Below are 22,432 nucleotides of genomic sequence, written 5' to 3'. Positions count from 1 at the left end.
AAGACTTTTCAGCATGAGCCTGTCTCTCTCAGCCCCTACCAGTAGGCCTATATCACTTTGTCTGCTGTACACCTGAGTGTCTGTTAGGCTATATTAGCCCTCCTACACAATCTGGACTGTAGTCATAACATCTACATCTTATCATTTATTACCTGTTATAGATTGTTCTTAAAGTATATTATTTATTTTGTTGGTTGTCAAGCAATTCTATTATGTTTACATCCTTGTCTTTTCATAGTCATAGTTAACATTTAATAATAAGCTATTGCACTGTTCAATCCCTGCTCTGTTCACTTTTGTACTATCACCATTTCACACACTCTACCATAGCACCTTATCATGGTCATTTCATCACATGGTCAGTCCATACCAGACCTTTGTAATCACTTCACAAATTGTTAACTCTTTATATTTATGTGAGTGAATTTTATGTATGTGAGATGTGTGTATGTTTGTTGTGTTATGGTTGTCTAAGCTACTGGATGCCTAAAATTTTCCTCGAGATGAATAAAGTATCTATCTATCTATCTATCTGGTGTAGGAGCCATAGGGTATTGTTTCTTAGGCTACGTTATTTTTAATACAAAATTATTGTAATATACAGGCCTATAATAGGATAGGCCTATTTATATCTTTTAAAATAATGTAGCCATTTTATATGCTTAAATGTAATCAATTTAATATAATTTTATATGTCCACTCAGGTTATTCATTTGACAGGAAGTGGGCAGTGTTAGCATACCCTGCGCCTAAACCAAGTTAGCATAACGTTAACACATTTAACCAAACAACGCAAAGAAGAAATATGCCGAACTATGCTGCAGCACCTGAGAATTTTTGTGAGGGAAAACAGCCAAGTTCAGAGACAGACATGTGCACTCGTGTCCAGACCGTCTATGGTCCAGACCTGACGTTAGGCTAACTAACGTCGCGGCTAATGTCGTTGAAGTGCTAGGCCTTCACCAGTTCACCTAACGTTACACCGTTTCTTCTTCTGCACTGCTGGGACTGCCTGCCACCAATGCCCGAACTGTTAATACTATAACATCACAGAATTTAAAACAATAGAATGTGTTAGTGGTTAGTACAGTAACTGGTGGCAGTTGCAGCATGAAGGCATAAGCTGCATTTTTACCCCCTGCAAGTAAAAGTAAGGGTAAATTAGGTGGACTCAGCCTTCACTGAGTCCATACACCCCCTGGCTTTCGTTTTCCTCATTTCAAAACATTTTAACGGAACACACTACATGCTTCACACACCCAGGCCATGGTAGTGCAACTGTCCTTTGCTAGAGACTAGGATATCATCCCGAGACCGCCAACTTCGGTTCTTTAAATGATGAGTAACACATACACAGCTATTTCTTGTTGCAATATTGTGCTATTGTTGTGCCATACCATCTGCATCTGTCATTGTATGTGATGCCATTGAGAAACTTGAGGCCAGCTTTGTTGTGGCGCAGTCTTGTTTGAGACATTGAAAGTGCATGACCACCTTTAAGCCTCCTAATGCCAGTCTCCTCGTTGACCCTTAAAATGGCAAATGTGTAAAAAGGAGTGTAGCAGAGCTATTTTTGTTGTTGTTGTTGTTATGTTGGTCTGTAAAGCTCTTTTGTAAAAGTCAGTCTTAGTTATTCAGTAAAGGACTTTTTTCACAGCAGGCATGTTGACATGTCATAGTAGGAAAAGCACAGGTGTATTCAGAACCATTAATGATGGCTGCATTCCACTTAGGAGAGGCCCTGGTATTGTTGCATGCTGACTCACTGAAATAGTTTACTGGGACACTTGATGGAATTGAGCCATCGTTAAGGTGATCAATTTCAACTGTGGTTTTCCTACTATGACAAGTCAAAATGTCTGCTGTGAAAAAGGTCCGTAGATGTGCAGCAACAGAGTAGAGTAGAATGACTCAAGATTCATATGTGGACCAGATCAAAATTAGTGGTATGATGATACAATACCCAGTTCCCATATTATACATTTATAGGGTGACAGACTCTACTGATTATTGCAAAAATCAATATTGTCCCAACATCATATACTTAATAAAGATATGATTGTTTAAAGCCTATGAGGAAAGTAGGCTATAGCCTACAACGAACGTTACCTATAAATAAATAAAGAAATAAAGAAATATTGGTGCTATCATTAGTAGAAAGTGATTTGAGGGGCATGGTACATTTCAATTTAATACAACAGTTAACGACAAAGAAGGCTTATCGATCATATGGTATGTTTAATGGAGTGTGAAGCTCATCATGTAATTCTGGAGATTAATTTGTAGAGATGTTTATGATAATAAAGAGAATAGTATTAGCATTCTTATGGTTATTTAAGTTAAAACCCCGCCTTTACTACAGACGATAACCTATAATTGTTGTATAATTTTTCTCTTTTTGCAATTTGGTTTTAATTTTTCTGTGATGGGTTTGAATCTGGCACTTGGCCGTTTGCTGTGTGTCTTTCCATCTATCTCCCCCCCCCTTTCCTGTCTAACTATGGTATCTAACAAAAAAGCCAAAAACAAAAGGCCAAATAACACTGTCAATAATAACATTGACTAGGAAAACTACAAGTACAGGAAGTATTGAAGTCAGTGTATAAACCGTGATGGATGTTCACAACAGACAGGGTAATAACTGTTCAACTTCTGTTCCAAAAAACGTAGGTAACCTTTAGGTTTGTTTAAAACCAGTTTAATTATCAGACTGCTCATGTGTCTTGCCCCATTTGACTTATTTTTATTTATGTTGCCGCATTCTTAGATCTCAGCAATTAACTTTGTAAGACATTTTATTACCGGTGTTACCCATAGGAATGATGGCTGAAACTACAAAAATACAACTATTTCCCTTCTTAAATGTGCTATGCCTAAGACAAACCAGGTAGTGTAGTATTAAAAAAAAGAGGTTACGGGGGGGGGGAGCTGCTGCAGTTAACCATGCAGCTCACATAGCCAGTTCAGATTAAACCACTGAGTCAAATAGCTTTGTATGGGTTCTGGCACATGCTCGCCTGAGGCCTGGATGTGTCGACATTAGGAAGTGCTGTGTTAAACTTGTGTTGCAATTGGAGCTTGTAATCACAAAAAAAAGAATGCCCTCTCGGGTATTATTGTGATAATAAATGACTTTCTGTAGCCATTCATTTCAGTTCAAGGTTCTCAACAGTGGCAATATGGTGTTGACAGTTCCTGGACATGAAATGACAAATGTGTCAGGAGCTGATCAACTATCCATTGCACATGCAGTCTGAATGCTGTACCGGCTCCATTTGTTAGAAAGAATAATGACGCATCTGTGGTGTTCTGTAGCCTTGGCAAGCTGTGTCTCCCATGAATATACTCTCTGGAGACAATCCATCATCTTCTCAATTCACGGTCTCATGTCGTCCATTCACTTTCGATGTTTGAGCGTTGCATGGCTTTTTGGAAATGTATTTTGTTGTAGCTGCCAACATATATTTCACTTGAAACACATCTGTGGCGTTTTCCCACTGTTGTCCCTTTGGTGTGAAAGCTGTAATGCAACTCGTATCATCCTTGCAGCAGAAGGTCAACTTTAAAAGGTTTTCATTCCTGAAAAGGTCAGCGCTTCCAGGTGTGAAGCATCGCCACAGCAGAGATGGGGTGGGGGAGTCAAGAACATTGAAAAAACATTTAATTGGATGAATTGTCTCTAATTGTATTAGACTTATTTATTTATTTATTTGTTGTCGTGTTCAATGCTCTTAAATTGTTGGTGTCGGAACACAGTGTTTGTTTGTGTGCATACCTAGAATAGCGTGAACTCCAATGGCTGCCATATTTTGTCTCTGTGTGTGTGTGTGTGTGTGTGTGTGTGTGAGTGTGAGAACATATTACGTGTGTGGGCTGTTCCCTCCACTACCCTGAGCGGTGGCTAGGGGGTGCACTGTGGACATGGTGTGTGTGTATGGGCAAGAGAGAGAGAGAAGGGGGGAGAGAGAGAGAGAGAGAGAGTGTGTGTGTGTGTGTGTGTGTGTGTGTGTTTGTCTCTCAGTAATGTATTCCTGCCTGTGGCTGGGCTGGTCACATGGGGAGAGCAGCCTGTTTAAAACAGCCTCAGCTCGCTCACTCAGAGCAGTGCGAGACACAGAGACAGACGCACACGTTCTCTCTCTCTCTCTCCCTCTCCCCTTCTCTCTCTCTCTTTCACGCACACACGCATGCACACACACACATGCGAGCAGACAGCAACTTTCCTCTATCGGACTGACACAACGCACACGCCGGGATAAGACACACTCCCCTTGCGACAGTGGAGAAGAGGATAAGGAGTGACAGATCAGGAAAAAAAAAAAGAAATACAGAAAAAGAAGAGGTTCCCAGTGAGTAGCCATTTGATTTAAAAAATATATATATATATTTTTTTTTTTTCTTATTTCAATTTTTGGACTTTGCGCTTCTTCAACGCTGTCTGACCGGGACCTGACAGGCACTGAGAGAGGGAGCGAGAGTTGGATGGAAGGGACTGTGAGAGAGAGAGAGAGAGAGGGGGGGGGAGGAAAGGTGACAGAAGTGAGCGGAGATGTGGTGCTAGTGCAACATCGGAATACCTCTCCATCAATCTGTCTGTGAGATCTACTGCTGTTAATTAGCAGCGTGCGCTTGGAATGAGAGGAATGCCATTGCGCAGAGCTAGTGGGGTTTGCTTCGGACTCTTGTGCTTTCCTGGGTGTGTGTGTGTGTGTGTGTGTGTGTGCGTGTGCGTGTGCACGCCCTCTCTGTCTTTTTGTGTTTTGTATGCCGGTTGCATTGTGGCGGTCAGCTGTACTGATGTTGAGCAGAGTCCCTTTTGAGGCGCACGCTGCTCTGGCTGTGATTAATGGAAACTCATTGATATGCAGATGGAAGGGGATTGAACACAGCACTCTGTTCCCGTGATATGAGTGATGTGTAAACGGACAGTCAGGTTGCCTCTTCTCCTCCTCCTCCTCCTCCTCCTCATCTCTTCTGTCTCTGTATCTGTCTGTCCCAGTCTGTCCTATACTGAATCGCCGTCTCTGGCTCTTTTCATCCTCACTTCCCTCGCCGCTCGCTCTCGTCACCGCCACTGTTCTCGGTCTCTCGCATGCTCTCCCGCTTCTCGCTGCCCTTTCCTGTTCTCCTGTCTTTTCGTGAACTTTTCTCTGTGTCCGGAGCTCCCCTTCCATTTCTCTCAATGTCTCCCCCTCTATTTCTCCACGTCTCCTGAGCTCCAAATGCTCTTCTCTCGCTCACCCCCCACGCTGGTACAAGCTGGTATCCATAGTAGATTCCTCAGTTGCATAGAAAGAGAGGATCGCACAGTTGTGAGGAGGGAAGGAGGGGAGGGAGAGGGAGAAGAAAGAGAGAGGAATGAAGGAGAAAGTGGAAGGAGGGAGGGTAAGGGGAGTGAGGTGTGGGGGAGGGGGGGGCATTGAAAAGGCTGACACTGGCTTGGACAATTAGCCCGGGGAGTCCGTCCTGGGGTGCTATTCTGAGAGGGGCTTTGGCCCCTGGGCCCTGGGCGCTGGGTCACGGGATACCTTGACCCCTCCAGTCGACAGCTAGGCATGGGAGCCATTATCACGGCCTGATTGATTAGCACTGAGCGGAAATCCCTTTTCTCTTCACTCCTTGGGAGAAAAAGACGGGAGCTTTTTTGTCCTTTTGCTGCTGCTGGTTTAGTATCTGCCTGCCTGAATGTAGAAAGAATCTGGCTGTTTTTTATTTTATTTTACTGTTGTCAGTTATGGAGGTCTGGTCTCTATATATCTTCTCTCTCTTGTCTTGTCCTTCTCCCTCTCATGTTTCTTCCACTAGACAGCGTGTGTGTGTGTGTGTGTGTGTGTGTGTGTGTGTGTGTGTTGTAGTTGGTACTATATTTATTGGGGGGACTTCCCGATATTTTGATGTCTGAGCTGATTATGTTTTATATATTTTTTTGCATTAGTTCTTTCGCTCTCATCATTCTCTGAGCTCGTGTGAGTTATGCACCTGTAGAGATTGTTAGTGATGCGTTTGAGAGGCTACCTGGAGGTTGTAGAAGAGGGGGGTGAAGGAGTGAAGGCAATGGAGAGAAAACTAGGTGATTTAAAAAAAAAGATGTGAAGGAAAATGTAATAAAAGACAAGAGTGGTGGGGGAACATACACTGTGGGACAGCTTGGGAAATTGAGCTCCTCTCTTCAGTCTGTGTGTTTCCCTTTTTATTTTGTCTCCATCTCATTTCTCTGTTTTCATCTTCCCGGTCCCATCTCTCAATAACTCTTGCTACTTTTGCTCTCCCTCAAACCCCCCCCGCCCCCCACACACACACACACCCCACACCCCCACACCTCAGACTGGGAGTTTAGCGGGGTGTTTAGCCCAGCTCTCGGCTGATCAAAGCGGTGTGTGTCAGGCTGGGCTTAGCTCAGGCACTCCTAATGGAGCACCGTTTTCATGCCTAGTTGGTGGTGGAGCGGGAGGGAGAGATGGGAGGTGTTGGGGGGGAGGGGAGGAGAAGAAGTGAAGGGGGGGGGGGGGGGGATGCAAATAGAAAGACAGAAAGAGTTCAAGCGAGGGAAAGACAGACAGACAGACAGACAGGCAGGCAGACACACAGAAAACGGGGGTACAAATTAGAAGGGACAGGCAAGCAGATTAGGGCAGACAAATAATGAAAAAGAAAGAAAAAAAAAAAAAAGAGACACTCGCTGTTGAAAGCAAACAGAGAGGCACCGAGCCCGAGACAGGCATATAGAGAGAGAGAGGAAGACAGACAGAGGCGGGCAATAAATGTCTTTCCAGCCCTTTTCTAGTGGAGAGACCTTTAGGCCAGCACAGGATAGCTCCCACACATGGTTTGGTTTTAGGTTGGAAACAACACCAGACTGGAAGAGGCCTGTTTGACCGTGTGCGCGCGTGTGTGTGTGTGTGTGTGTGTGTGTGAGAGAGAGAGAGAGATAACGGTAAAAAAGAGAGACTTGTGTGCATGGGAAGCATCTGTGTGCCCGTCTGTGTACTCCTATATGCCAAGCACCAGACAGACATGCTTGTAAACTGTATATTGATTTTTTTTTTCTTTTAACAGATTATAAAAAAGCTGTCTAGACTTACTGGGCATAACCCCGAAATTGAAAGTTTTATGTCTTCTTATTTAAACATTTTTGGAAAAGGATAGAAATGTAATTTCTCAGTAGAGTAGGGAGGGGGGAACTTTTACTGAGAAATTACATTTCTTTCATTTGCCATACATTTTTAAATAAGAAGACATACGTTACTATTTTTGAGAAAAAAAAGTTCCTAAACAGGAGACTGGTACTTCCATCGTATTAAGGGGCCTGTGCAATGTCTGAGAACAAGATAGTGATGACAGTTTAAAGTGATTCTCGAGGAACCGAGAGGCGCATATTGATTAAGAAGTGATGTCGGGCTTGATTAACCGTCACTTAAAGACTAGAGTAAGAAAAGTACGCGGGGTTCTGTTTCAGCTGAAACTGTGCTGTAGATACTTCTGAACTCCTCGTCTTCTCCCCCCCGTCATTCTTTTCCTCCTGTTTCCTCCTTTTACTTTTCTTTTCTTTCACACTCTCCATTCCTTTACTGATTTCTCCTCTCCTTCTTCTCTCGTCACCCTTCCAACTCCCCCCCCGTCAAGTGTCCCTCTTTTATCCCCCGTTAAATATCTTGGATCTCCAATCAATTTACTTCTCCTTTTCTATCCCTCGCTCCTCTTTCGCTGACTCCCGAACCCTTAACCCCTTCTCTTTTTACTCTCTCAGGTCCACTCTGTCTCACCTTCTCTACGCTCTCCTTTTTTTCTCTCTCTCTCTCTCCTTGCCTCTCCTCTCCCATCCCCACCTCGCAATGCTGGTGTTTATGCTTCAGACAGAAGAAAGGTAAGATAAAACTAGGATAATATTTCCCCTAACATACTCACTGCCTGGGTAAACATCCTCGGACAGATGTCCGAACGTGGGCCTGATCAGAGGATGGCAGGGGGGCGTGAATCTCCCGGCCGTAGCGTACACAAAGGCTACAAATTGGAAGCCGGTGTGGAGCGGGGGGGGGGGGTGGGGGGAGAGAGGTAGGGAGGTACGGAGGTAGAGAGTCAAAGACTTTTTTTTTTTTTTTTTAGGAAACCTTCAGCTGAAGTTCGCAGACTTCTTGCTTTAAGCTTGGCACTGACCATCGCTATCACTTGTTGGAATGACAGACCTCACTTTACCTAATTAACAACAGAAAGCTCTTGGCTGTTGTCTCTCTGCAAGCAGGTGTGTGTACTTGGATGTTAGTAAAATCTGCGATCGCAAGTGGACCGAGTGCTTATTGACCGACACGATTTATGCTTAGCAATGTAATCGCTCTGAATCGGGATCTCCAGCAAGTAGCTCTGTGACGTAAGGTGTGAAAAACCGAGTCGGCTAAATCCGTTCTCGCAGTGTCAGACGCATTTAATAAACACTTCACATCTTATGCTGCTCATCCAATTTTCTTTTCAGGTTGTAATCAACCGTTTAATTTGGCCACCGCTGAAAACTGTTATGTCTTCGACTTGTCAACCGACAAACGTTTTACATCATTATTACTTTTTTTAAATAAGGATTCAGTAGGATTCCGATTTGATGAGCTGATTCACTGGATTTGGCCAAATGCTTTCGAACTCCAACCCTAGGAGAGGCTGAGAGAGAGATAGAGAGAGAGAGAGAGAGAGAGAGAGAGAGGAAACGTGAGAGGTAGAGAGGAGTAAGGAAGGGAGGAAGTAAATAGGTAGTTTTGGTTGAGCGTATTTGTGTGCACACGCACGCATCCGAGACACATTACATGCCTCTGTGAAACAAATGCGAGATCTTTGTACGCAAAAAGCCTCCAAACACCAGCGGAGAAATGAGAAAGGTCCCTCGCTTTCTCCATCTACCCTCACTCTCTTTCTCTCTCTCTCTCTCTCTTTCTCGCTAGTTAGATATGCCACTTGCTGTGTGCTTTTATCCGAATGCACCTAAGGGTGTGAAAACATGACAAGATTTTGTTGAGACTCGGCCCCAATTAAGCAGGCTCGCTTGCGTTTCAAAGATCTGCATTTTACAACGGTTTCCTCTCTGCACCCTGAGCTGGAAGATCTGACTCCGAGGGGGGGACCCGGTGTTTAATTACTTCACTAATACGAAAGAACTTTTGTGCTCTTCGAATTTAAAACACTCTCAAATGCCATAAATCTTTACATAACCCTTTCACTATGCACCAGGACGTTCAATTATGGAAAGTTGTGAAAGGTTTATGAAAAAGTATTGGCTGTCTGTGGTTGTGAGCTTCTCTGCTTGTGTGTTAGTAGATCTTTTTTTTTTTTTTTTACTTGTATGTTTGTGCTCCTTTTGCTGTCTTTTTGTTCTCTGCTTGCGAGACAGTGTCTGTCAGTCTGTCAACTTATGTGTGTGCTAGTGGGTGTGTGTGTGTGTGTGTGTGTGTGTGTCAACGCGTGTGTATATCTGCTTGCCTCTGCTGCGTTTTCCTCTTTCGACAGCTCTCCATTCAGCCCCTGTAGCATTCCTGCAGCCCAGGCAATCGAAGAGTTTGACTCTTTCTGATCAAAGCAAACGAGGGATGAAACGAGTGAAATGGATAGACCCTTTTTATGAATATGCATCACTCACCATCACTCCCCCCCCCCTGTGCTGCAACTACACCCAACTGCTCTACACATATGCACACCCAAACAAGCACACACAAAAGCTGCCTCCTCCAGTAGGGGGCGAAATGCCTAAGTATATTTCTATTGCAGTATTGTATCTGTATGCAAGTGTGTTTCCCCCCACAGTTATTGACCATCTGAGGGACATTTGCATTCCGCCACCTCACAGCGGTAGCACACTTTACTCTAATTTAATGTATGCTAGAAACACGCACAAACTTATTTTTGCATTCTAACACAAGTGCTCACGTTCAACACATCAAAAATAATTTCCTTCGACACGTGTGCACATACACACACACACACACACACACACGCACACACATACACACTATATGTTTAAGTGCATCTTGAGGTTCAGCAGAGCTTAATATGGCTCCAGGCTACAGTACGATATAGTACAGTATATATGCAGTACAGTAATACTGTACATAATGTAGATGTGTGATGTGAAATTCCCCTTCCATCCATTCCTGCATTCATCTGTCTAGGCTAATATGAGTCTGTTTGCTGCTCAGTATTATAGACTAACTTGCGTACATGTATTTTTATTAGATGCACGCAAGACTCACTGCTTGCTCAGTAGATGTCGAAAACAACGCTTAAAGCGAATTAGCTCTAACCATGTGTAGTCATCCTGCATTCATGCCATAGAAAGTCAAATGAATGGGGGGAAAAACCTATTTTCGACCAGGTAAACATTCACACTTTTCTGTGTCACCCCCTAATTGTAGCAGTTTGTTGACAATTGATACAAACGGTGCATAGATCCTTTTTCATTGGCTGAGTCAAATTTATCTGTGTTAATTCAATCAGGAGAGACTTCGTTGCAGATATGCAAACATTTATTTGTAAGTTACAAGTGCAGAGTAAGAAATCACATAAACTTTGGAGATTAGGCTCCATCGTAGAAGGGGTACATATATATTTTAGAGGTTTAGAGAAAACCAAACATATCCTTCAATGGAGTCTAGACACTGGTGGTTGCGACTAAAAACCCGTAGACCGGATGAAAAACCAAAAGGGAGCCGTCAGCCGGGAGAAGACCGAGATCACCGTGGTTGAAGATGCCTCGACGTAGAAGGGGAGGAGGCGGGTCGCACTCTCGTCTGAAAAGACAACTGACAGAAGCAGTAGAGAGAACAGATTTAAAACATGGTAGTCATGCTGTGATTGGCTTGAACATACGTGCCCGATTCTGATTGGTTTACACGGACGTAACACCCATCAACCAGCTGATCAGTTTAAGAGAACGTAAATGAAGTCTCCCTGACAGAATTTACGCTGAGCTACATTAGTCAATTCAATTCAATGTTATTTATAGTATTAAATCATAACAAGAGTTATCTCAAGACACTTTACAGATAGAGTAGGTCTTGACCACACTCTATAATTTACAAGGACCCAACAATTCCAGTAATTCCCGTAATTAGCAAGCATTTAGTGCGACAGTGGAGAGGAAAATTCCCTTTTAGGATCTTATTTTTATGTAACTGCCAGTTGTTTGGTTTTTCACCCATGCTTCCATGGGTTTGGTAGCACTTCTCTGGTCGCCAAGTAGCAGTGATCGTACCGTGGTCAGACATTGCCAATATCTCAGACTTTTCCCCGCTCAGATGCTGACCTGTATGAAAGGACGTGAATGTGGCATTAGCCTGTACCGAAATCAGTTATTCCCGCCGTCACCTGCTCCTTTTGAAGAAATGCATGGCTGCACAGTATGACTGCCAAGATGAGACATTTATAGTTTGATCTATACATTAATAATTGAATATCAGTGGAGTGATACGCTTTGATCCTTCAGTTGATATTTTTCTTTTTTTTTAGGTCATTTCTCAATCAATCTGTGTTTTTCTTGTATTTTCTGTTAAAGAAGTTATGTCGGTGGCAATCTTTGTCTGTTCATCCATGGCATCTACTGCTGGCCATGCTGCAGTTCTTCTATTTTTCTTTTTCCAAGTAGAAAACAATGATATCACTGCGAGTGTAGAAGAGAATTTATTTTCCACGGGCAGCACAAAGTGAAGGGAAAGGGATGCTACGAAATGTGATGTCCTCAATGCTAAATTACCCAGCGTCAATTTGCATGCCGTGAAATGTCTGTTTTCCGCATCCAAATACCATTGTGTCAAATGAGGCGAGTGAAGAGATGCGTGACTGTCGGGGAGAATTACAGGACAAACTTACTGGGAAATATGGAGGTCAGCAGACAAGACTGGTCATTCTCGAGACACAGCGGCAGGGCCGGTTCTAGCCCTTTGGTTGCCCTAGGCGAGATTGAGTTTTGCGCACATTCAAAATACAGTATATCTCATCTGTGTTCTCTGAGGTTTGGAGGAGTCATAAAATAAAGTGATAATACAATAAGGTATTAGAAGAATAAAGTCACTATATTTCAGAAAATAATCCACCTGCACCATCGTCCGCTGTGCAGTACGTGATATCTCTGCTGAGACGGTAGATCTCAGACCTCCTGACAGACTCAGAGCCCTGTTTGGGACGCTGGTCTCTGAATGAGACAGTTTAGGGAAGTGGCTGTAGGCTACACTGCTCTACATCGGAGGTGGAAACACAAAACTACGCAGAAATAGGGACACATCTGCTGCAGCATGTCCACAGCAGAGCGCGTCCATAGTCCTGGATCCTCTGGCAAAAACTGGTCTGCACTGCTCTGCCGACTTTCCAGTTCCTCATCTCTCTTTTCCACACTGTGCTCAGAGCTCCCTGCTGTCTTCACTCCCATCATCCTCAATCACATCTTCTCCATCATCTTTCTCTATGAAGGATACATCTGATATTAACCTCTTATCCTAATTATAACCTAATATAATAAAACACACTAACATGTTAGTGTTACTTAACACCTTTCATTCAAAATGGCTAAACATGGTTTGCTTTAATTTTGATATAAGCTCACCTTGTCTCAAATCCAAAGAGGAGGATGAGGGGTCTGTTGCTACTCCACTCCCTGGTGGGACAGTTTCTGAAACTGAGGGCCATGTGTTCCACAATGTTAACATCTGCTTCTACTGAATCTGACATAACTATAATGTTGACATGATATGTATCTACCGATGAGCTACCAAGCTACCTATGACACTGATTAGCCTATTACTGCTAATTATAGACATTATAGCCTATTCATTTAAAATTAAACATGTTTTAAATGAGGCTATTACAATGGTGTGTTGCATGCAAACAGCATTGTTAGTGTTTATGTATTTAGCCTTTACCTCAGATTACATGTATAACCAAATGATCAAGTGCATGTTCTGCTCTTTATAAGGGTTGTCTCAGTCCGTTTTTTGAGACCTTTTTGTATACAAAATGTAGTGGGTCAATCAACCACGTTATTCCGCCAATACACTAAATTTACATTTCATCTGATATGCATTATGAAATGTTATTAAGAAATAAAAATATCCAGGTAAAATCAAATATATTCCAGACTTTTCAAGGGCCCTCTCTCCCCTTGGGCCCTGGTAATTAGTATTGGTTTTACCCCCGGTCCGATGGCGATATTACGAATCCCACTACGGCCACGCCAAGACCCGCCCTTCAATAGCGTTCACACACTACTATTGGCCAGGCGTCCATGCTTACATGTACAGGTCCTATCCCCTGACCAATCCCCTTACCCTAACCTTAACCACTCGAGGTGAAATGCCTAACCCCAACCAATCGAGCTGCTTCGTAGGGCGGGTCTTGGCGTGGCCACAGTGGGATTCGTAATTTTGCGGTCCGATGCCCCTGGTGTCTGTGCCGCTGCTCGTCTCTATTTCTCCAGAGAGAGTGGACACTAAGCGACGCACAGGTCTGCTTCAGAGCTCCGTGTGTTTGAGTCTGACCTGAGACGGGAAACGTCGTGTAATGAAAGGTTGACCAGTAAAGGTGTGGCTGAGGGGGCGCCTTAGGATGATCATGTTTTATAAACACGTTTTATTTCGCTTGTCGTTCTAATTCTATTATTAATGGGAAGTAGACCTAAGGGCGACACGGCGGCCTCAACACATTTGACGCCCTAGGCAGTCGCCTAGGTCGCCTATAGCGATCGCCGGCCCTGCACAGCGGTCAGGAGAAGTGACAGGAAAAGTTGAGTCTAACAACAGGCAAGAATGCTTTCACCTGAGGCAGAGTAGACTACAACAAGCACCGAAGCCCTAACTGGACAGAGCAGAGGCTAGGCACGGCTACCAACATGCGTGACTTGTTGAGGGGAGGATTAAAAGAGACAGGAAGACTTGAAAGACGACTTGAGGTTAGGAGGAGGCTAGCACCAAAAGTGATTGTGGTCAGAGAGGAGCAAGGAATAAAGAAGAACGTAGGAGATTCAATTATGGAGCAGAAGGCAGTTCTACTGAAGGATACCATCGGGCATGATTGGGACTAGAAAGAAGGTGGTAGAATAGAGGAGGCAATAAGAGGAGTTGATAGTTGGATGGTCAAATGGGAGGAGATGAGGGGAGGAAATTAGAGGTTAGAAAAGACTTTCCGCAGACCCAACTGTGAGCAGTGTACAGAACGAGACGACCCGGAGAAAAGGATAAGCACAGAACAGGGTTGCCCAGCACATGGGAGCCTAACACCACTGTGGCCACTTGTGTGATTGAGGTCAGCAAAGAAGACGGGGGTGCAAAGATTAGAGGAAAATGACAGGGGACATGTTGGACATGTTTGGAGTCAAGGCGATGCTCGGAGATGTGACAATGGTCAATGTACAGAATCAGATGGAAGGAGAGGTTAGAAATCAAATGAAGTGAGGAGAGACAAGAATTCCAAAGGACACAAGCATCACCGTTTTGAGGTTTACCTGTCAGTAACACCCCAAATGAAATTGGATTTGGCGTTTTTCAAATGGTGAAATAGCAGGTCTTCAGCAAGCAACGTTATGCAACAGATTTGCAAATTACACATCATCTTCTCGGGACACAAGTGTGTGTGAACGGCAGTGGCTGTTACAATTTGGAACATACTTTTACCAAAATAACCTGAAAACATTCAGTAAATTGGATTTAGTTTGTGCCCTGACAGCTACTGTTTTTCAGTTGCTGTATATGATATTCAGGTCTGCTCTCATAGTACATCAGCAGTGGGATGCTGAAACACAGCCACCCTCATTTATTTTCATGTTTACTTCTTTTTTTTTTTTTAACTCAAATTGAGACCTGATGTCCGCACCCCTGTGTGTAGAAATGTTCTGGGATCGAGCCACGTTATTAATAATGCAATGTGTTTAAAAAAATGAATGAATTTTTCATCAAAACGGAACTCATAGTTAGGGCTCCAACATGAATGACATGCAGATATCTCTATCTTTTTTTTGGAGGGATGATTTCAGATCTATTTATTTATCTCCACTATGAAATATATATAGATATACTGCTGGCACTGTTGGCTGTAGGTGTGTGAGTTCCTGTGCAGATTTATATCCATCCAATGTTTTTGTCCAACAATGTTGTTGTGTGTGAAGCTGCTGTCTGTACATGTGCGTAACTGCTTATATCCATCTCTTTCCATCTCCGTCCATATATTTGCTTTTTGATGTGTATATAAGCTTGCCTTTATGCACAAGTGTGTGTTTGAGAGGGAGTGCCTCTCTCAGAGCCGGGGGCTTTTAATCTATTAAAGCCTGCTCCTTAAACACTAATCAATGCACCCTTTTATATTTCCATTACAGTGCAGAGGGAAAGGGATAAATAAAGCAGGACAGGGGAGCTCAGTAGTGGCTGCATAACGTTGGAAACTCCCAATGGTTGTTCAAATGCACAGGAAGTGGCTTGACTTATTTGTCTCGAAAAACAGATTGCAGTGATGTTGTGGTAAAAAATTCATTCAAATTCATTTGATGCTAGATATAAGACAAATGCATTTGAATTACTAGCCAGTGGTGTTGTGGTTGGCACTGTTGCCTCACTGCAAGACAGTTCTTGGTGCTCCGGATTCCTCCCACAGTCCAAAGACATGCAGGTTAGGTCAGTTGGCAGCTCGGTTGCCCGTAGGTGTGAATTTGTGTGTGTGTGTGTGTGTGTGTGTGTGAATGGTTGCCTGTCAGCCATGCGATTAGTCTCGCATTGCTAGGCAATGGAGTATGGTCTTGCTACACACACTATCTATTCTGGGATAAGGGAAACATCGCTCTGGTCTGTTTGTATTTCTTTAAACCAATCATAACCGTCGTTTGGCGCTGAGCCCCAATACCGGAGATAGCAAGACGGGAGGTACGCGGCAGATGTCGCTTCATCCCAGCAATGTACCTCCATTGAGCCAGACTACGCTAAAACTACGCTGTGATTGACTGGCAACCCATCTAGTCTAGTCCTAGTCTGTATTAAAGAGGCTCCGAAACTGCCTAAAACGCTGGTATCAGTATCGGGAAGTACTGGAGTTTATGCACCGATCCGATACCACGTAATAAAGCCCTAAAGAAAATCTGCGTTGAAGTAGTTTATGTTTTTTTTCCGTAACTGACTGTCAAACTGGATAATAAAAGTTCTGTGGCATTCATTGTTTGTTCATGTTTCACAAAGAGTTTAACCTGTGCCAGACCTACAACATAGATAAAAATAAAATATAAAAATATTATCACATCCATACAGGGATAGTAGTATACAGCTGTTAAAACATAATAAAATGTTACCTTTTACTTTCTTTGTGTTGGAATTTTAAACTCTGGTAGATTTCTGCTCCTCAGATCTCTGCAGGGTAAATCCAGACAGCTAGCTAGATTACCAATCTGAGTTTTCTGTTGCACGACTAAAACAACCTTTGAACGTACACACGTTCCACCAAAACAAGTTCCTTCCAGAGGCTATTTTGCAACAGCACGGTGGCTCTGTGCAGCGCTTAGCACCACCCATGACGATTGTGATTGGTTTAAAGACATGCCAATAAAGCAGAGCACTTGGGCTCCCATCCCGGAATGCTGTGTGGACTAGCCAGACCCTCCTGGCAAAGCGAGACTAGGGTGTACCTCACCTCTCGCCCATTGCCATCTGGGATCAGTTCCAGCCCTCTGCGACCCTCTAAAATAATAATAGCTGGTGGATGGATTTTATGGTTGTTTTGACTCATCATTCTATGATATTTTGTATTTCCATAAATGAATATCCCTTGCACCAAAGTACTGAGATAGGGTAACATGGTGACAGCACTACAACAAAGTCTGGAGGGGCAAGAAACGAGCAGTCAGATGATCAGACAGGTTTTTAACAAGCCACCAGTTTGGTAAGATTATTTAAAACACTTTGTTTGAAATGTCAGTAAAAATCTGTTATTGCACAGGAAAAGAAAGTTTTACACGCAGTTTTTTTTTTAGCAATGTCACTGCTCTGAAGTTAAAGATGCCATTTGTGAAAGCTCAAAGAATGCAGCCAAAGCGCTGTATAAAACGTGGCCTCAACAATTGGGACCATCTCATCTGTGTCTCAGCAATTAAAGGATGATGAATGCGTATACTTGACACCTCCTCTTTTCATTTAAACAGATAATTGCCTATGATTGCACGAGAACCTGTGCTTTTTGTGCAGCGTGCTCTATTAGCAGCCCCGTGTCATTGTCCTCCCACCCATCTTTCTTCTTTAAATGTAGTGCTCCTTGCTCGCAGCAATGCATCACGTATTCCCTTTAGACCGTGTTTAACTGGTGATCTATGCACTGTAGCATTCAAGTGTCAGGAGAGAAGACTTTCAAGCTATGCAGCCTACAATATGCGCTCCTGTTTTAGGGATGATTTACAGCAAATGACTGCAGTGCAACAGGAAGCCACAGTTGCCCACCACCCCCCACCCTCCCCTCACCCATTTAAACCCACTAAACTGACAGTATTTGCCTCTTCTCAGAGCACACTTTATTAGCTATGTCTGCTTGTGTACATGTCCCTCAACCCCAATTAATTTAGTGTACTTAAGTGGCAGATTTGCATTAGACTGTGCTAGCCTTTGGAGTATACTTTATTAGTGTTGTCAGGGTAACCGGCACCAAACCCCAACCCCCCCCTGCTACCCCACCCATCCCCTCAGCTCCAACATGCACACGCACCCATTTATTTCAACACAGTACTTTCTTCGCTGGAGTGTTCGTGTGTGTTTTTCCGCTCCGCTGTGGTAGTTTATTAGCGATGTCTCCTTTGATAGTTAGTGTGCACGCTTGATTATGGCTGAAAGGGAGTGGGCCGGGCGCTGGGCTGGAGGAAGTCTGCCTAATGATATTAACAACATCCTTTATTGGGTAGCTACTGCAGGGAGAGGGAGAGGGATAGAAGTAAAGAGAAGGGAGGGGGAATAGAGTAAAAGAGTGGGGAGTTAGAACAAAAAAGGGAAATGGGGGAGAGGAAATTTTGGGTAAATCAAAGAGACAAGTGTGTGGAAGGCAAGGGGGGGTAACTTGTCAGGGATTTAGCCAGAAGGAAAATAAGGAAAAAGGTCGATAGACAGGAGGCCGAGAGAAAAAAAAAAAAACAGAACAGAATTATGGAGTGTCCCTGACCCAATACTATGATGGTAGATATTCTCACCCCATCTTCGTATATTTAACAGAAGTGTTAGTCCCTCTGTGCCCTTCTAATAGAAACTTTGCAGTGGTATCACAAATCGCCTAGCAACCCTGTGTGGCTCCATCATGGAGGTCCACTGGGGGATTAGCTGTGTGTGAATAATGGCGTGTGTGTGTCTAACAGCTGGCCAGGACAAACAGAGATACCTGGGAAAAGGATTGGTGTGGTGTGCTGATATGAGTCAAGTTTCATGTTTTTTTTTTCTTTGTTTTTTTTAGTAGCAGGGATTGTCTGGAGAGGATGACTGTTCTATTTCTGTGACTAACAAGGTCTGCAACAAGTCGATCAGAGAAAATCGAGACGATTTTGTGTGTATATCAATGAAACGTGTGTATTTTTCTTTTTTTTTAAAGTAGCTTTAAAATCGTATTTAAAATCATTTGTATTGTCTTTGTATTATTTGCAGACATCACTTCTGTCAGTTTATTTCTTTCTTAATTCTTGTTCCCATATCTGTGTATTTGCTCACAAACACATGCACACATATGCACATTATTCTTCTACTCCAAATTATGTATGTATTCAACTTCATACAAAAAGGAGTCAAGCTGAAAGAAGAGGCATCATCATTCCCAACACATTCACACATGTACACGCTAGATCCACTGCCGAAGCACAAAAGACGGGGAGTGAATGGAGGGGGATTATTTACATAACCGGTTTATGTCCCTTTGTGTTGTTGAAAGACATCAACAGACACCAAATAAGATAGAGGTATCTTCTATAAACTGGCATTGTATGGTAGAGAGCGTGGAAAACACACACTAGCACGCACACACACACACACACACGTAAACAGATGTAAACAGAGATATGCTTGTTACTGTATGGAAGTTCATTAAAGACAAAACTACTGAACGAGCGCCAAACAGAATTGAGCTATAATTGTTCTGCAAATTAAGATGTGAGAGTGAGCAGGAATAACTTGACAAGAGTAACATCTTCTCCACATTCGGAGCACTTGAGATTGTTGGATAACATGCCTCAAATAGATACACACGGTTATATTTGAGAGGTAACGTGAGCCTCAGAGAACAAAACTTTACTTTAAGGTCAAATGAAATGGATTTTTACTCTGCTGTCACTTTCAGTTTAGATACAAAAGTCTGCAACAAAGAGTTTACTAGCTTTGAAGATAGTGGGCAAAGGACACCTTACTGCTCTCAAATTTAGAGACATTTGTTTTGCAACTTCAACACATCAATTATATTCACACCTTGCTCAATCTTGGAGGCTTGTTTTGCTCTTACAAATCTGTTTCTGAACAGTCTCAAATCTTTATTTACAGAGTTTTTTATTTTTTATATTTTCAGGGCTCAACGCTAACTTTTCAAAGTGGCATCAGCTTTTGGTTGCTGAAATTGACAATACGGTTGCCATGTTTTAAACGCCCTATATTTGGAGCAATTAATTTTGTATGTAACTATACCACACATTGTAATAATGAAACAATGACCAAATGGCTTGCAATATAATTTCCCATCCCTCTCAAATAGGGGTGCAACGGATCACAAAACTCACGGTTTGGATCACGGTTTTGAGTCACGGATTGGATACATTTTCGGATCGGCACAAAAAAGTGGGGAATTAAAATTATTATTAAAAATGTAATAACAATAACTTAACAATAATTACTTCTTTCACCAGTCAGATGCTGTTAAACGACAAAAACAGATGAGAAAAGGGTATTTTACAATAACTTTGAATCCACCACAAGGTTTAGCAGTGTACCAGTAAACACAACCTTTATTCCCATGTACGTTGTTTTTCTGAAACAGCAGTAACCAGTTAGCCTGGTTGATACCAGACCCTTCTCAGTTGTAACTGAGAGTAGGTCTGGGCAATGTCCATTCACAGCCCATTTCCAAAGGGCAACGCTCAAATGCCTCTGGGCGCAATTGGATAGTCCTTCAACCAATCAGACCAACGATCCGGGTGACGTAGCAGCGACAGCGGCATCAACGGGTTGCTGCGCTTCGGTGGCCGCCATGTTGAATGTAAACAAAAAGCTGCTTGCCGTCGCTGCGCTATCGTCAACGTGTAAAGCCCGCCTCAACAGTTGTGATTGGTGCCTCGATTTGGAAGCGATTGGAAATGGGCTTGAATGGGCTCTTAGCCAGACTGACTTGCAGAGCAAATCTCAAATTTGTTTTTCAGGGATTTCCCAGGCTAGTGACCAGTGCTAGTTTGTGTCCTTTTAGCTCATAGCTTTAGCGGCAGACTGTTGTACGTCCCACAGTTGGAATCCTCTACAGTGAAATCCAGTCACATTTTTACACCGTTTAGCTGTCAGCATTTGAGCCGTGTTTAATCCACTACTTTTTTACTACTGTAGCTAAAGGTAGGCTAACATTACCTGCTGTGTAACGTGTTATTAGTGTTTACTAGCGTGACATGCAGCGATGCTTCTGTTGCCTCTAACGTCTGTTTCGGAGCGTTAGAGAGCAGCGCAGACATTTAAGTGGCACTGAAATGAGGCACCGAAATCCGCCTTGCTATTCCGTCCGGTAGATAGCGGGCACCGGTGCCATATTAGCACCGGATTTTAACATGCGGCGTTAACGTGAACCGAAAATTGCATTGCCTGTATAATTTCACGGCAAACGCACGTGTGGTGATCGGTCGCACAACAGCTGAATTGTTGTGTTGCGCATGAACGTAGCTAGTGTTTAAACTTTACGGAGACAACCAAATAAAATATTGACTTCTTTTGAAATAAGGTTTTTGATTAGTTTTGTTTTATATTAAAAGGGGGCAATCAGAGGCCATGAAATGGTTGCCAATTGACTAAATCTGATTGCCAACTGTTACTGTCGAGCCCTGATTTTTTTAACTCATTTAAGAAATGCTCTATGGAACAAAAAGACACTTAAAATAAACCAGCATGGATGGAAGAACAATTTGCGTCTCTGTCTTGAACTAGCTTCTGTGTTCCGCTGTAGTCACTTTTAGAAAGCAATGGCAATGAAACAGTTCAGGTCTGTTTAGGAGAAAACCATGCATGAAACGGCATATATGTTAACAGATGCAATCAAAAGACAATGTTCTACCCTGTCTAGCACAACCACCAACGCTCACATAAACACGTAAGGTACAGAGCTGTCACACACATTCCACCTCACGCACACAACACTTGCACACAGACGGCAAATGACAAGTGTGTCATGAATGTGTGTTGATTGGTAAGCAGCACAACCCTCCTCTTCCACTAACACCCACTGAAAGCTGTCACCTTGAGAAGCCTCGCTCCACACAAAAAAATGTCAGGGCTGGCAATTTCCTCTGTTTACCTTGGCGAGGTGCCTAAGGTCCCATACCCCTCCCAGATGTGAGTGTGTGTGTTTGTGTAAGAGTGTGTGATTGTGTGCAGGCATGTTTATTTGTCTGTTTGCAGGCATGTCGGTTTCTGTACGAGTGTGTGTCAGCTATGTTGTGTGTGTGTGTGTGTGTGTGTGTGTGTGTGTGTGTGTGTGTGTGTGTGTGTGTGTGTGTGTGTGTGTGTGTGTGTGTGTGTGTGTGTGTGTGTGTGTGTGTGTGTGTGTGTGTGTGACAGAGAGAACTAGACAAAGACGGATAAATAAACTCGTTCTCTTGCACTGTGTCTCTCTGTAAGCAGTGTCAGCATCTCTCTGCACCTGTGGCTAAGGAGACATATCAAACACACACACAGTCAACTGTCACACACTAGAGACACACTCTATCACACACCACACAAGCAAACAGAAATGCATGCATAGGTGTGAACTAAATGCAGCGACAACATTTTAAAAATCCACACATCCTCAGTTTGCAATAATCAGTGTAAGCACATACACCTTGTCACTAGGACGGTATAGTTTTTTTTTTTTTTTCTTACCGCGGTGAAGAAGCAGCGTATCATCGCGGTATGGCGGTATACCGCAACCCCCTCACGAGAGTAGCGTAAGAGCAAGAATAGCAGGGTGCCTTAAGTGAGTGATGTCAGTGCTTGTGCAAGGAGAGCGAGCGGTAACGGAGAGCGAGCGGTAACGGAGAGTAGAGAACGAGTGCAGCTGTGAGGAGAAGTGAGGAGGCAAAAGAGATCGCAAAGATGACGTAAAGTGAGTTAAAAGTGAACAATAAAGCAACAAGCTTCTCAAGCACATGGTGGCTTTATCTGCTGTCAAGACTGCCAGTAAAGTGAATGGCGTTACCCCCGAAAAAGCATGGGCTTAAACCATACAACACATGTTGCAGTCATAGACTCTC

The 22,432-nt window shown here is 43.2% G+C and overlaps 1 protein-coding gene across 1 annotated transcript in view; it reads left to right on the top strand.

Annotated features, from left to right (window-relative positions):
• Positions 1–4,130: 4,130 nt before the first annotated feature.
• Positions 4,131–22,432, top strand: part of cntfr (ciliary neurotrophic factor receptor) — a 273,674-nt gene continuing 255,372 nt past the window's right edge. Inside the window, exon 1 of the mRNA XM_028602619.1 lies at positions 4,131–4,349. The gene's annotated coding sequence lies outside the window, so the exon portion shown is untranslated. The remainder of the gene's footprint in view (positions 4,350–22,432) is intronic.

Source organism: Perca flavescens, chromosome 16 (genome assembly GCF_004354835.1).
Source record: "Perca flavescens isolate YP-PL-M2 chromosome 16, PFLA_1.0, whole genome shotgun sequence".
Classification (NCBI taxonomy): Eukaryota; Metazoa; Chordata; class Actinopteri; order Perciformes; family Percidae; genus Perca; species Perca flavescens.
Note: the sequence above shows the minus strand (reverse complement) of the source record. Positions and strands in the feature narration are given on the sequence as shown.